This window comes from Maylandia zebra, linkage group LG1 (genome assembly GCF_041146795.1).
Source record: "Maylandia zebra isolate NMK-2024a linkage group LG1, Mzebra_GT3a, whole genome shotgun sequence".
In the NCBI taxonomy this organism is placed as follows: domain Eukaryota; kingdom Metazoa; phylum Chordata; class Actinopteri; order Cichliformes; family Cichlidae; genus Maylandia; species Maylandia zebra.
This window is the reverse complement of record NC_135167.1, coordinates 36219821-36235696: the sequence shown is the minus strand read 5'-3', so window position 1 is coordinate 36235696 and position 15876 is coordinate 36219821.

Genomic DNA, 15876 nt, shown 5'->3' with positions numbered 1-15876 from the left:
TTTCTCCATTTGGCCAAGTCCAGCCATCTAATGTCTGATTCTCATCTGTTTCTCTGTGCAGACCAATCCATGAGTTATATATGCTCATGTCCTGTTGTTCTATATCTGACTGCCAGTAGACAGTGGCCAAGTCATTGTCTCCATTCCAGCTATTGGGATAAAGAGTTTTATTTACACTTTGATTTAAAAAAAAATACAAACAACTGAGCTTTGTTCAGTCACTTAAATAGTCTGGTTCTTATATAGCACTTTTCTACTCTATAGCACTAAGCTTTTAGTGCTGTCTCACTAACATTCATACACATTCATTGGATTAATATCTTGCCCAAGGATACTTGGCATGCAGAATGGAGCAGCGTAGGATCGAACCACCACACTTCCGGTTAGTAGGTGACTTGCTTTACCACCTGAGCTACAGCCACCCCGTAAATACGAACATACATATGAACATACTGAACATACACCATACACTAAACTACAGTTTTAGAATACCTCAATTTTTCCAGGTATTTATAACAATTCAAGTCGTTCAAGCCCAATAAATAGCTTGAAATGGTACAAAGTTAAGTGGTGAACAGCCAGAGGTTAAAAAAAGGAAGGTTCCCCAAAACAGTAAAATAATGTACATTCAGAATAATACAAAAGGGCTACTGGGCTACTGCAGATTGGAAGAAGGTATTATGGACTGATGAATCAACATTTGCATCACACAGGATCTTTGTACGCCGTGGAGTAGGTGAAAGGATGGTTCCACAGTGTGTGCATGTCAAACATAGAGGAGGGAGTGTGATGGTCTGGGGCTGTTTGCTGGATCCAGGGTCAGTGACTTGTACAGAGTGAGAGCTACCCTGAACCAAAACAGCTACCACAGTATTCTGCAGCTCCATGCAGTACCCTCTGCTTGGTCAGGGGTTCATCCTACAGCAAGATGATGACCCAAAACACAAGTTTTGTGCCAGAACTACCTCGGGAAACACGAACAAGGTGATGAGCTTGGAAACATGGAGTGTCCAGCACAGTCTCCAGAGCTGGTTTGGGATGAACTGGACAGAAGAGTGAAAGCAAAGCAACCTACAAGGTCCACATTTATGGGAACATCTGCAGCAGACATGGGAGAATATTTGATTTCTATTGTAGAAAGAATGCTGTGTTCAGCTGTTATCTGCCAAAGACTCTGATGAGTCAGAAGTTTAGAATACACTTTGGTCTATAATTTGATTTTTTTTTAACTCCAATTGCTTATTTGTACTATACAGTTTAATTTCAGAGTGCAGTGAGACATTAAACTGCACAATTTCCAATATAATATAATATAATATAATATAATATAATATAATATAATATAATATAATATAATATATCAAAGGACCCCTACCTCCTGCAGTAGCTTCGGGCCTCTTGCCAGGTGTAATGAATGTCGCTGTACCAGTAACGTCTTGACACCACTGATCCTAGTCCAGACACAGTGCTGCTGAAGTAGAGGAAGAAGAGTCCAACAAAACTGCTCTTCATTACTGTCATCGCCAGATTTCTGATGCACAGAGAAAGCATCATGTTAAACCATCATGTGTTGCTTTATATAGTAAGAGGAAAGCAACATTTTTTTAAATGAAAAAGAATATTAAAGATACATTGTGATCAACTTGTTATCAAATTATTAAAAAGATAAAGGACTAATGGATACAGGCAGAGCATTCCTGATCAACTTAATGGATGCTCTGAGCAGAGGTAGAAGTGTTACCTGTTCTGATGCATCCCGGGCTGTTGGATTAGTCGACAGCATTCAGCTAGATGTCTCACTACTTTGGGTTTCATAGATCAGACTAATTATTTAACTGGCAGATTCAAACTATCAACTGCCTGGCATGGCATCTCCAGAAGAAATTTGGCTGATGGCAAATGAAGTGAACATTTACATACAGCGTTAAGGAAAGGAGAAGCATTTTTCCTGAGAGATCCTGGAGGCCAGAGGCAGCTTAAACTGCTCCCACTTGTGCTGTTTGTTGCCACCTTGAGTGACACATCCCTGAGTCACATATCAATAAAACATCAGAAAGCGTATGTCTGTTAGTAATTTTTAAACAGATAAAGCAAGGCAAAGTTAAAAAATGAGAATAAAGTGATTTTAGGCAGGTTTGGTTTTATAAATACTTTGGAATATGAAACACATGGAAAAGGCAAATTTATTAGTCTGAATGAGTCATGATATCAGAAACATTCTTTGGTTTTTTGGTTGTTTTTTTTTTCCATATTACAGCTGCACATAAAAACGGCAGAATGGTAGCACTGTAGAGCAAAGTTAAGAAGACCAAGAAGTTGTCATTTTGTTTGTGCATCATGGTGGATTAGCACACAATAAGAACAGTATGCAAAAACACTGAGCAGGCAAACTACTAGCACCTGACATCCAGCACGCACACAGCAGAGCTGTTGGTGGAGAGATGTTTCAGAGATGTTGGTGTACACAAAAAACTTTAAAGGATGTGTAAGCTGGTGTACAATCAAGTACACTGATATTTAAGAGTACTAAAAAAAAAGATGCATCATATTTGGTCAATGCTTAATATTCAATTCTGTTTCTTGACAGAAGCTAGATAGTCACACATGAGAGCGCTGTCTATATGTAGTTACAAAGGTTAGCCTCTGTCCAAACTTTAGCCCCAGATTTCAGAAAATTCAAGAGATTGTGACAGAATGACATTCAGAAGTTGAAAGACAATATTTATATTTATATACTCATGATTAGTTGGCATTGCTGCTTGCCATTACATGACCACTGTTGGTTTTTCATTAAAGTTTGGGACTTTTGGAGGATAGACCTTTGAACATTCCCATGACAGCTGCAGGAACTAAGGCACTGAAATGCAGTAGTTTTAATATTTTACCACAACACCAGGAAGGTGTCACACTTTTTTTTTTTTAGTTTTGAGAGAGACCATTGCAATGACCCACACATACTGGCAAAATCTAGCACAAAGAAAAGAAATATAGGTGAGAGAGAACCCTGAACACTTAACAAATTAATGTTTTATTGTTTGACCACTTTGAACTGAACATCAGAGGTTATGTGAGATTATAATCTGAGATCTCTTCATATGTTAACTTATTCTGGCTGTATCATGTATGTGAAGATAAATACAGTGAGCTGGGGTTCAACAGAAAAATGGGAAATAGGACTTGTGTAATACCTTCCTACTCAGTTAAGCACTCGAAGCATTTTCTACAGCAAGTGTCACTCACCCAGTCATACATCCTAACATTCACACAACAGTTGCACTATGATGGATGCATTAGGGGTAACTTGGGATTCAGTTTCTTGGCCAAAAGAACCGTTATAACACAGAACAAAGGAGTCAGGGATTGATCCACAGGCCTGAGACACGACCACCCAAATAAGGCCCAATGCTTGTTGGTCTGTGTTTCCTAGTCTGGTAAATTGCCGGTTCCTGGTAGGGTGTGCCAAAGACTCCCAAGTGTTTAAAAGTCAAATGAGTTAAAGCAAACACTGAGCGACAAACCAATTTACTTAAAAAGGAAATTTCTATGACGATTGTGCAGTTTCATTTGTCCACTGAAGCCCAGTGGAAACAAACCAACATCAAAAGCCAGTAAAAGTCAGAGCCTAAATCAACATGTGCCTCTTGCCTACTACTATTTGCATGACAAGCGTCTCACAGCGTGAGGGGAGAAGCCCTCTCTGAGGTACAGCTCATCTGCAGCCTGCAGAGATGCTGCTCACTGAACCAAGCCAGCAGATAAAAAAAACTTAACTTAAGCTGCTTTATGATTATAGCTGTTGGTAAAAATTATTGGAAAAATTGTGAATGTGAATTGCTAATACTAGAAATTTGATTTTACTGTAATTGTTCTGTCTTAATTTAATCTTTCAGATTGAATTAGTGTCACTCACTATACATTTAATAATATGGGGCTGATCTGATCTGCTCATTAATTCTGACCTTGGCAACATCTGGTACATTTTAATGTGATAACAAAGTGGAATCAGTTTTATTTTATCTCACATTTTGGGTTCTTGTGTTTTCCTTGTGTTTTCCTTAATCAAAAGAACAATGAACTAGCCAAAAATTGTGTACATAAATATGGACTTTTGTTTTTTGAGCAAGTATGATGAAAACAATGGGTCTTTTTTGCAAATATTTTTATTGAAAAAAGAAAACAACACAGTACTTGCAGGTACCGAAATACAATAAACCTTTCTTCATTTTTCTAAGTAAATATGCTTATATATATGTAAAAAAAAAAACAACTAAACAAAAACACACTCTAAAACAAAGAAGCCCCCCCCAGTCCCACAAAGATCAACACAACCATCAAACATATTACAGGAATATAACAGTGACAGAAGTACATTTAAACAGGCAATACCTCTAGCCTAGTAAAATAAGAAATAAAGGGTTGCCACTTGTGGAAAAATTTGGCTGTTCAACCTCTCAACGTATATTAAAAACATGACATCTTTAAGCCACCGGGAAACAGTAGGATACTTAACAGACTTCCAATGCAATGTGAAGGCTATAATATCCTTTTGTGTAGAATCAAGTGTAAGTGAGCGATCAGGAATCCCGAATACAGCAATCAGAGGTCAAGGATGAAGAGTTACCCCAAGAACAGTTGACATAATAGCAAAATACCCTGTCCAGAAACCTTCTAGCTCAGGACACAGAAAAAACATGTGGCTAAGGTGACAAGGAGAGCCATGGCATTTATCACATTTATTTTCCACTTCTGGATACAATTCTGAAAGTCTAGACTTAGAGAAATGTGCCCTGTGTATGACCTTAAATTGAATAAGTCCAAGACGAGCACAGGACGTGGAAGATCATACCGTCGCCATAGCCTGTTCCCAAGACTCCTCATGTATTTGAATCCCTAGTTCTCCTTCCCATGTACACTTAAGCTTAATATTAGAGTGGTTACTAAAAGACAGGATAGTATCATAGAGTTTCGAAACGGTTCCTCTGTGATGAGGAATAAATGATAACGTAGTTTCCCACTGCTGTTCTGGAGGTAAAGAGGGTAAATTTGGGAAACACTTGGCAACAAAATTTCGAATTTGAAAATAGCAAAACAAATGGGTAATAGGGAGATTATAACGAGAAGACAAATTGGGAAAACTATCCAAAACACCATCCACATATAAATGTTTGAACTGTTTTATACTCTTGTCACACCACACTGAGAATGTCGAGTCCAAAAGTGAAGGGGGAAACAAATGGTTGTCGCTTAGAGGACCTAAGGAAGATGGAATTACAAAATTAAAGTGACGTCTAAACTGAAACCAGATTTTGAGTGTGTTAATATCCCCCTGATTATCAGTATACAGAGAGGGTTTTACGGGTAAAGAGGAATAGAGCAAAGCTGGTAAAGAAGAGCCCTTACATGATGATAGCTCCAATTTACACCACAAGGAACCAGAAGATTTTAGCCAGTAGCAAAGTTTATGGATGTGAGCGGCCCAGTAGTAAGCTAGAAAATTAGGCAATGCAAGTCCTCCACTAAATCTGCATCACTGCACTAAAGTTTTAGAAACCCTAGGTGGCTTCCCTCCCCAAATGAAAGAACCAATAATCTTGTCCAGTGAAACAAAAAAATGTTTTGGCAAAAATAAGGGAATTGACTGAAATAAAAATAAACATTTTCGTAAGATGTTCATTTTAACAACATTAATCTTACCGATTAAAGAAAGGGGGGGATTACCCCATCTTTGAATATCAGATGTAATCCTTGATATAAGAGGAGACAAATTTGTTGATTTAAGGCCAGATAGAGAGCGAGTCACGTTAATCCCTAAGTACTTAAACCCAGATGGACTGAGACGAAAGGGTAGATCGGACTGTTGAAGTTGACGTGTGTCAGGGTTCCTGGGTCGTTGACCCAGTGCTTTCAGTTTTGTCATGTTTAGTTTATGTTGCCACATCAATGTTCTCACTTCCTGCTTTTCCTGTGTCAGCTCGTCTCCTGTGTCGTTAGCCAGATTATGTTCAGCTGTGTACCTCCTATATTCAGTTCCGTCAGTCAGTCGTTCATTCAGTCAGTCGTTCATTCAGTCAGTCAGTCGTTCAGCCAGCCATTTCCTGCTTCTGTCTTGTTCGTTCACTCCGTCTGCAATACACACCAACCTTCACCTACCTGTGAGTCCAGCGTTTGGGTCCTCCTTCCCTCATCCACACTGCAACCCCTGACAATGTGCTGCCGTATTAACAGGAAAATAAATTGAATTTATAACCTGAAAACGAGCTGAAGTTCTCCAGAATACTTAGAACAGCAGGGATGGAGCGTGCAGGGTCAGTCATATATAATAACAAGACATCCGCATACAATGATACTTTATGTGCAATTCCATTACGGATGATTCCCCTAAATACAGAAGAAGATCTCAATGTAATAGACAGAGGCTCGATGGCAATGGCAAAGAGTAAAGGTGACAGAGGGAAACCTTGACGACAACCGCGACCCACCGCAAAATAATCAGAGTAAACATCATTAGTATGAACACTGGCTTTAGGGGACGAATAAAGAAGCCGAATCCAAGAAATAAATTTATCGCCAAAACCAAATTTCTCTAAAACTGCAAACAAGTACTCCCACTCCACCCTATCGAAAGCAGAGGATATGAAACAGAATCACTTTGATTGAAGGACAAGAACTCCTCAATAGAGCTTGAAATAAATTCACAACATTTTTTATCCGCCAGAAGGAGAGAGTTAAATCTCCAAAGTGGAGGGCTACGTTTATAGGTAGAAAGTTGAACGCCCAATAGCAGAGGTGAATGGTCAGATATTACAATACCAGAATAGTCGGAAGAATTAACACACGAATTAAGAGTTCTGTCGATGAAAAAATAATCAATCCTGGAATAAGAATGATGGACCTGGGAGAAAAACGAAAATTTTTTGATTGAAGGGTTGCGAAATCTCCATGGATCAACAAGATCATTCTGTTTCATAAAATCTGAGAATGTTTTAGACATAGATGATGGAGTCAAATAACGAGGACTAGATCGATCCAAGATTGGGTCAAAAACACAATTCAGATCTCCACCAAGGATAAGCAAATGAGTATTCAGAAAGGGGATGTTACTCAGCAATCTATTAGCGAATTCAGAATCATCAAAATTCGGGGCATATACATTTACCAACAAAACCTTTTTCTGCATTAGGGTACCAGCAACAAATGGGACAGCCCCCCCCCCGAACACAAATACACCCCAAGTCTCCACAGAACAGAACAAAGGAGACAGCAGTGAACCCCAAAGTAGCAAAAACGATTCACCAAAGTGACTGGACTAATTGGAGTCCGAATAAAAATAAAAGCGGGAGAGGAAAAAAAAAAACAACCTCTCGCCAACTTCTCTACTGTATAACAGCGTGTGCGGGGTTTTTTTTGTTTGTTTGTTTGTTTGTTTTTAAAAAAGGTCAACCAAACAACCAGAAAAAAAAAAAAAAACAAAAACAAAAAAAACCCAGTCCTGTGCAAATCAATGCAGCAAGCTCGGAGAAGATTGTGCTGGACTGGTCCGAAGTTCAAGAGTATATTATATGATTCAGTTTCATTATATAACAATGAAAATAAAAGGAACCAGCACACCAACAGTACAATAACTAGCACAACGGCCTAAGTAAACAATGCACAGGTGGTGTTAAACCTAACGAGAGCGTGAACTCTTAGCAGCATTACAGCATCAAACTGAGGGGCTATTGAGGCTCACCCAGAGATCAAAGTTTTGACATAATCACTGGCCTCCTCTGCTGAAACAAAGTCCTTCTCGACACCCTTATATGTGATGCAGAGTCGCGCTGGATGAAGCAGGCCATACCGAACACCTTCAATGCCACGGAGTTGCTGCCTGACCGTGTTGAATGCAGCACGAGCCCGTGCCACCCTGGCGGTGTAGTCGGGGAAGACTGAGATGGTCTCCAACTTTAATCTGTCGGCGTTCTCTAGCACGTTGTAAAATGTGAATACAGTCAGCAATTTCTGCTTTGAATGTTTCACTGTTCCACGAAGCCTCGCTTTGCCCGTCTCTACATGAAGCCAGTTTCTCTAGCTCAGAAAGGCCAGAAGCAGAAAGAGTTCACAAACAAGGTTTTAGGTGTTTTCCAGCTAATGTAAGGTTTGGATATGTTGAACGTCCTTTGTAGTTTACCCCTCAGCACTGAAGTTTTTAACAGTATTTATTTCTGTTGTGGATGGACTACTCCAGCTTTCGGCCCTAGACCAGCACAGCATCTGCTGTTACTGCTAGAATGTTTTATATTTTTGGAACAAATTTTAAGTTTGATAAGTTTGTGTATTTATTTAACAATCTGTGGAACTGAGTTCACAAAGAATGATATGAAAGATTGTTTCAGTAGTTACATAGAGCTATGGTTATTAGCAACAACTGTTATTCACATGAATCCTATGAATCCTACTGCTCATTCAAAAAGGTCACACGGTGTAACTGTCTGATAAAATGCTGATTGTCAACCTTTTACATTTGTGGAAAAAGTTTCCTAAATATTCTAAAAGTAGTAAGACTGCACTATAGGGACATTTTGTAAAAAATAAACTTTTACTTACAGACCTTATTACAGCTTTTTAACCATACTTCAGACTGTAAAGAATCATTGAGTCATTTAAGTGTACACCTCTTTAATGTTGCAGCTGGAGGCTAATTCACTGTAGGCTATTCATGCTGTGATTTATTGACTGATCTATGTTTCATATTAACCAAATTCTGCTGGTTAGTAATCTAATTAAATTAAATTAATCTTTAAATTCAGTACAAAGTAAAATATTTGCCTTCAAAATATAATGTATGTTTTTATGAAAAATCTAAATGACTATGAAAGAGCTGATAATACAAATATCAGTAGCTGTTGTCTTCAGCATTTATTTAGTTTAACTATTAGGAGGTTAGTTTTGTATACTAGCGGGTGTACTGTAGGGGTGGGTTTGGATAATCAGTTTTCCGATTAAAATCAATTTCAGCTCAAATAACGCAATATTGATTCATTAAAATCCTGAATTGATTTTAAAATATGAATGTATTTTGCCAGAACTACCAGAATCTCAGGTTAAAGCTCAACAAAACAATTTCAACAATCACCAAACAGCTAAAACAGCAAACAGCTGTTTGCAACAGCAGAAAAACGGTTCTGGGGGCCTGCCACTGCTCCAGTGGCGGCGGCACTGCTGCCCCTCCGGTGGCGAGCCCCGGGCCCAGTAGCGGCGGCGCTGCTCCCCAGGCGGCCTGCCCCGGGTCCGAAGGCGGCGGCGCTGCTCCCCAGGCGGCCTGCCCGGGATCCAGTGACGGTAGCAGCGCTGCGGCTCCTCCAGCGGCCTGCCCCGGGTCCGACGGCGGCGGCGCTGCTCCCCAGGCGGCCTGCCACGGGTCCGGTGGCGGCGCTGCTCCTCCGGTGAGCAACAGCGAGGTGTGGCACACGGTTCATGACGTGCTGGTCGCTGACGTGGATGCAGAGGATGTGGATGGCGTGGAGGCCACGCCAGACGTGGAGGTCCCTCCGGTTCGTTGACCTCCGGCTCCGGCTGAGCGGGTCCCTCCTCGGCTGCTGGCCGCGAGAGCTCCACCTCGGCGGCTGGCAGCGAGAGCTCCACCTCGGCGGCTGGCAGTGAGAGCTCCTTCGGCTCGCCGAGCTCCTCCTCGGCTGGCAGCGCCGGTTGTTCCTTCCGCTCGCCGAGCTCCTCTGCTGGTGGTTCGCTGAGCTGCTCCTGCTCGCTGAGCTGCTCCTGCTCGCTGAGCTGCTCCGGCTCGGGCAGAGCGAGCTCCTCCCGCTCGCTGAGCTCCGGCTCCCGCTCGCTGAGCTCCGGCTCCCGCTCGCTGAGCTCCGGCTCGGGAAGATCGAGCTCCTCCCGCTCGCTGGGCTCCTGCTCCGCCACGCTGAGCCGCTCCTCCGGCTCGCCGGGCTCCTGCTCCGGCTCGCAGGGCTCCACAGCTGGCGGTGCGGGCTCCTCCCGCTCTCTGAGCACCCTGAGCACCTCCGGCTGCGCTACAGCTACTGACGGTCGATCTGGAGGTGAAGATGGTGATGCGGTGTCTGCAGGTGGGGAAGGTGAAGGTAGAGTAGGTGATGCAGATGGCGAAGCCGAGAGTGCTGCGGTCGCTGCAGTCTGATGGGACTCTGGTGGAGAAGTAGCTGCAGAGGGAGGAGGTGATGATGGTGCGGTCGCTGCTCCCGGTGGACTGGCCAACGATGCAGGGACAGACAGGTGAAATGATGGCAGAGGTGGTCCAGCAGGCATATCGACCTCCAACTGAGGATGAAGGTGAGAGGCTGACCGGACTGAAGACTCAGTCACCAGCTGGGCAGCAGACTCCGTTACTAGCTGGGCAGCGGACTGAGTTGAGGGTGATATGGCTATTATGAAGGGTGGAGCGGATGAAAATGTTACAGCTGGCCCAACAAATTCCAGGGGTCCAGAGGCACTTGAGACCTCCAGTTCGGTCTCTGGGGAAGCCCTGGGGAGAACCTCCGTCTCCATGCGGCCAGACTGAGCCAAAAAGTCATTTGGGTCTGTATGCTCGGAACTCCCTAGCTCCCAGCTTACAGTCTCAGAGGGAATATTTGCTGGGTCTTTGGAGGTACAGCAAACAGTTTCTATTTTTATGTTTACAGAAAGGGAATTTATAACACCGGCAGAGTCCATTTTACTCACTGTGGCGTCCAGAGCCGCTGGTCCTGAGTCTTCGACCAGCACAGGAGTGAGTGTGGATGTGGTTGAACGCTGCTTGCGAGGACGCCTTCTCCTCCGTGAAGGCGGGGCCGCGTGCATGGAAATCCGCTGTTCATCTGTGTTTTGATCGTCAATGACAGGGTTTATTATTGAAACAATATAGTCTGGTTTACTCACTGCGGTAATGAGCGCTGTCGGTCCGTTGCCAGCTGACCGGGCTGAAACCGCAGGAGTGGGTTGAGGCGTAATGGAATGGCGGTGGAGAGTGCGGCATGCCTTCTAATGGCGGATCAAACGATTGTGCCGCGAGCATCGACAGGAAAGCCCTCCGCCGACGCGTGAAAAACCAAGCGGCTAGAGTCTCTAGGAGAGCAGCCGAACTGTCCGTGCTCGGGCCACCCAAGCCAAATAGTTCAAAACTCGAGCTCTCCCTTAAACTAGCGACCAGGTGCCTAAGTTTGTTAATGTCCAGAATGTTCGTGGTGAAGGTAGTGGATGAGAGATAATTGTCAAAGAACACTACCTGTATATGTCTCTTGGGTGGGTCTACAGCCTGGATTACGCTCCGGCAGTAATCCCATAGCTGCGTGAGCGATCTCTCCTCCGTGGCAACTCCTGAGTTTGCTGGGTCCATGGTGGTTGGCAGGATCATTCTGTCACGGTCTCGCTGGCAGACCGTGGGGATGTGGGGAAAGGAGGACCCAAAACGCAGACTCTGCGATGCAAACAGTGCTCTTTATTTACAGTGGAAAGCTGTAAACACAATAACTCCCCGTTGCTCCCTCGAACCCCATGTGCGTGCTTCCCTCCGACGTCTGTGCTCGTGCTCGTGCTCCCCGCTGTTGTGTTACTGCACACCCTGTGCGTGCTGCCCTTCTGGTCCCTCGTTTCACCTGCAGGACAATACAGAAGCAGCCGTTAAACACTGAACCCGCGCGCGCACACACACGATCCGCACTTCCTACACACTGACTTGGAGTCTTAGCTTAATGATCCCGCGCCGGTGGGAGCTCCAACACTCTCCTAAGTAGCTCCCCCAACGAGCCCTGATCACCAACAGGTGTGGCAGGAACTTCAGGTGTGGCCAGTCCTTCGCAGGGCCACACCCATCAGGCCTGCAGGTGGCTGGGCTCCATCCTCCAGCCACACCCGCAGACATACACACGTATACACCCACACCCTGCCTATACATACGAGTGGGACACAGACTAACACAGCATTGTGGAGAAAACACACATCACCAAATAATGATAATACTAACAACAATAACAACAGTCAAAACTGGTCACGGACCCCCGAGTCCTCCAGAGCCGGGTCCGTGACACAAAGACGCAAACACAAAGCGTGGACCCCACGAATCAGACACGCCGTCGAGGCTGAAAGCCGAAGGCTCACAGATTCTGAAGCTGCAGGTTTCGTCACTCACCAGCCAATATTGACTGAACCAGCAGCAAAAGATGATCCAAACTAGGTTTCACATTTCACTTCACATAAACATCATCATGAATTCCCTGACTTTTTCGGTTTTGCTTCCACCACGATGAAATCACTTTTCCTGCACAGCTCTCTCTCTCTCTCCCTCAGTGTACTTCAAGAACAGTTTCCCATTTCAAATCTCAGTTTCCTGCATTATTCGCTTGCTTTTTACCACCCTCCAACCTGCCAAACAGACTGTGAGCATAGTACAGTGTACAAGCAGAGAGGGAGTTGCTTGCAAGAGCGTAGAGAATGCAGCAGACACTCGCTCTCACTGGAATCACTAGGATGGCTCATTTTGCATCTTTGAAAAATGTGGATGGTGTTTCTGCCTCTAAATCTGAACAGTTTGACCAAAATCACAGCGAGATATCACCTAATAGGTAAGATCTACCTGTTATTGACTATTTTCAAGCTCAGAGCTAAGCTATAAAATTAACCTCACCTGTTTGCATCATGTTTAAGTCACATGACGGAGTGTTGTTTCCATGACGAGTGATCAGTCTAAAATGGAGCCAATTGAATTCAAGAATGGAGACCAGTCTGATCCGCAAATGTGAGAATTTTGTGACTTTTACAAAGATTGCATATAAGTTTGTTGAATTTAGTAAATCGTAGCCTGTTGTCTGAATGTTGAATGTTTATCATGTGTTGAAGCCAAGTGAACCAGGAGAGACCAGAATCACCAGCCCCCACCTGTGTGACCATAAGGAGGTCTAGAATGGAACCAATAGCATTCCAGGCTGGAGACCAGTCTGATCCACAAATGTGAGAATTAAAACATGCCCTAAACATATTATCATATGATTTTACTGATGAGCACTGAGAGTTGTCAAAACACTTATTTCATGGCCTGAAATGTTGAATGTTTGTAATGTGTTGAAGCTGAGTGACCGTCCTTACCCAGCTGCGTGTCCGTGAAAAGTGACCATACTAGATTACTAAACTGAAAGAAAGCAATGGACAACAACATATAACATAACAAATCTACTTTTTTAATTCTAGGAAGTAATTGTCATTTGAACTGTGTCACTTAAAGGAAACATACTAAACCTGCATGGCAACTGTTTATCGAAGGCAGTCTTCTGCTATTTTTAGAAATGAAAATGTTTGTTACAAAAAGCCACACCACATCAAGAACTCCACCGACTTCACCGACAAGGTCCAGAAACTTACCCTGGATCCAGATGAAACCATGGTGTCCTTTGATGTAGTCTCTCTCTTCACTTGCATACCCACCACGGAGGCCGTGGAGACTGTCAGAAAACGACTACAAGAAGACAGCTCCTTGGAGGACAGGACCAACTTCACACCCGATCAGATTTGCACACTGTTAGACCTCTGCCTCACCACTACATATTTCAAATACAACGAAGGCTTTTACAGACAAAAACATGGCTGTGCCATGGGCTCCCCCGTGTCACCTATTGTAGCCAACCTTTACATAGAGGAAGTGGAAAGGAAGGCTCTTGGCTCCTTCAAAGGAAGAGTACCCAGCCACTGGTACAGATATGTGGACGACACCTGGGTCAAAATCAAGACACAAGAAGTGGAATCCTTCACATTAACGCTGTGGATAAAAACATCAAGTTCACCAGGGAAGACACAAAGGACAACTGTTTGCCTTTCCTGAACTGCGCTGTGCACATTGAAGAGAACAGCAACCTCAACATCGAAGTTTACCGGAAGCCCACAAACACGGACCAGTACCTCCTCTTTGACTCCCATCACCCTCTGGAACACAAACTTGGAGTAATTAGGACCCTACACCACCGGGCAGAACATGTTCCCTCTAAGCCTGAAGGAAAAAAGAAGGAACACACACATGTAAAGGAAGCACTCAAAACGTGCGGCTATCCTAAATGGGCGTTCTTAAAGTCAGCAAAGAGGCACAGAAAAGAAGACCAGACACCAGCGAGGGAGGATAAGAAAGACAGACGCAACAACATTGTCATCCCCTATGTAGCCGGTGTATCAGAGAAACTCAGGAGAGTTTTCTTCAAGCATGACATCCCGGTGTATTTCAGACCCAGCAACACGCTCAGACAGAAACTGGTTCACCCGAAAGACAAAACGCCAAAACACAGACTTAACAATGTGGTGTACGCTGTACAGTGTAGCGAGGAATGCTCAGACCTCTACATTGGAGAAACCAAACAGCCACTTCACAAGCGCATGGCACAACACAGAAGAGCCACCTCCACAGGACAAGACTCAGCAGTTCATCTGCATCTTAAGGATAAAGGACACTCTTTCGAGGATGCCAATGTTCACATTTTGGACAGAGAGGACAGATGGTTTGAAAGAGGAGTGAAAGAAGCCATCTATGTCCACTGTGAGCGACCATCTTTGAACAGAGGCGGGGGTTTACGACACCAACTCTCTGCCATCTATAATCCAGTTTTGAGATCCCTTCCCAGACGCCTTAACGCCCACTCACATCCTGGGCCATCTGACCTCAGGAATTCGCATGATAAGGTGGGGCCAGGTTTCACAATGAACACACCCGAAACTCTGGCTGATTGGGACCCACACCCAGTTTCACACCTTGGCTCAGGCGATTAGAGGATCATCAGGGGGTCCTTTTGTCCCTCTGTGGGGGGATACTCCCACTAGGTTTATATCTGGGACTCTCCACCATTTGACCTTAGAACTGAAGAAGCTTCTCGGATGAGAGGTGAAACGTCTTCAAGTAACTTATAGAAGTCCAGACGCTTTTCTTTGCAAGCTCCTTTGTTTGTTACAAAACACTTACAAGGCACAACACTGACTTCACTAACCTAAGACTGAGATATTTTCACATTTTAGATATATGTGTGTGTTTAATGACAATTTAAAGTTTGGTATTTAAAAGTTTTAGTTTTGTAATAATTCTCTAAAAAAATAACGTCATAATGATGTCAGCTTGCTTTTTATCTCAGTAATCAGTTTTCTACATGATATTAAATATGATAACGATAGAATATAAAATATAAAATCACAGAGACATTTTATCCCTCTTGCTTTTCTACTTTAGTTTAAATTACCCAAGTTGAGGTCAGGAGAAGGAAAGTTCAAAGTTGATGAGACTTTGAACTATGTATTTATTCTTAAAAGAAAGAAAATGTGACACTTATAACAGAAGTTTTGCCTTTGTGTTACTTTGAGTGAAACAGTGGATTAAGTGTGATGAATGCCTTTCCAGTCACTGTATCCATTAAGACAAACTGTTAAAGCCAGTCGTTCATAGAAAAAAGTTGTGCAGTAAATTAAAAAAAAAAAAACTTTAAAAAGTCAGAAACAATAAGTTGTAAACTCAGTGTCAGTGTTGGTTGTGTGACACAGTTTGTCTGTGAAGGTTCTTAGTCATCCAGGTCCTTTCATGAACATACATGAACATACTGTTTACTGAGAGCACAGTTCAAACTACGGTTGTGTCATGTGTACATGTGTACATGTTGTCCAGAATAAAAATATTTTTTATGTGATATAAAAATGTATTTATGTCATGTCATTGCTATAGCAGTGCCATGCATTCCATAGTGTGCACAACGCTGAGACTTACCGAACCATGTCTGGGTTGCTTGTAGACAGACTTTGGTTTTTCTCAGTGTCTGTCAGCAACAACAAATTAGACCTGAAAAGAGATCCACTTCAACAGCCTCCAAAGTGCAACACTTTTCAAAATCTGCAAGAAACCTGCACCTGCTGAATGTGAAAACA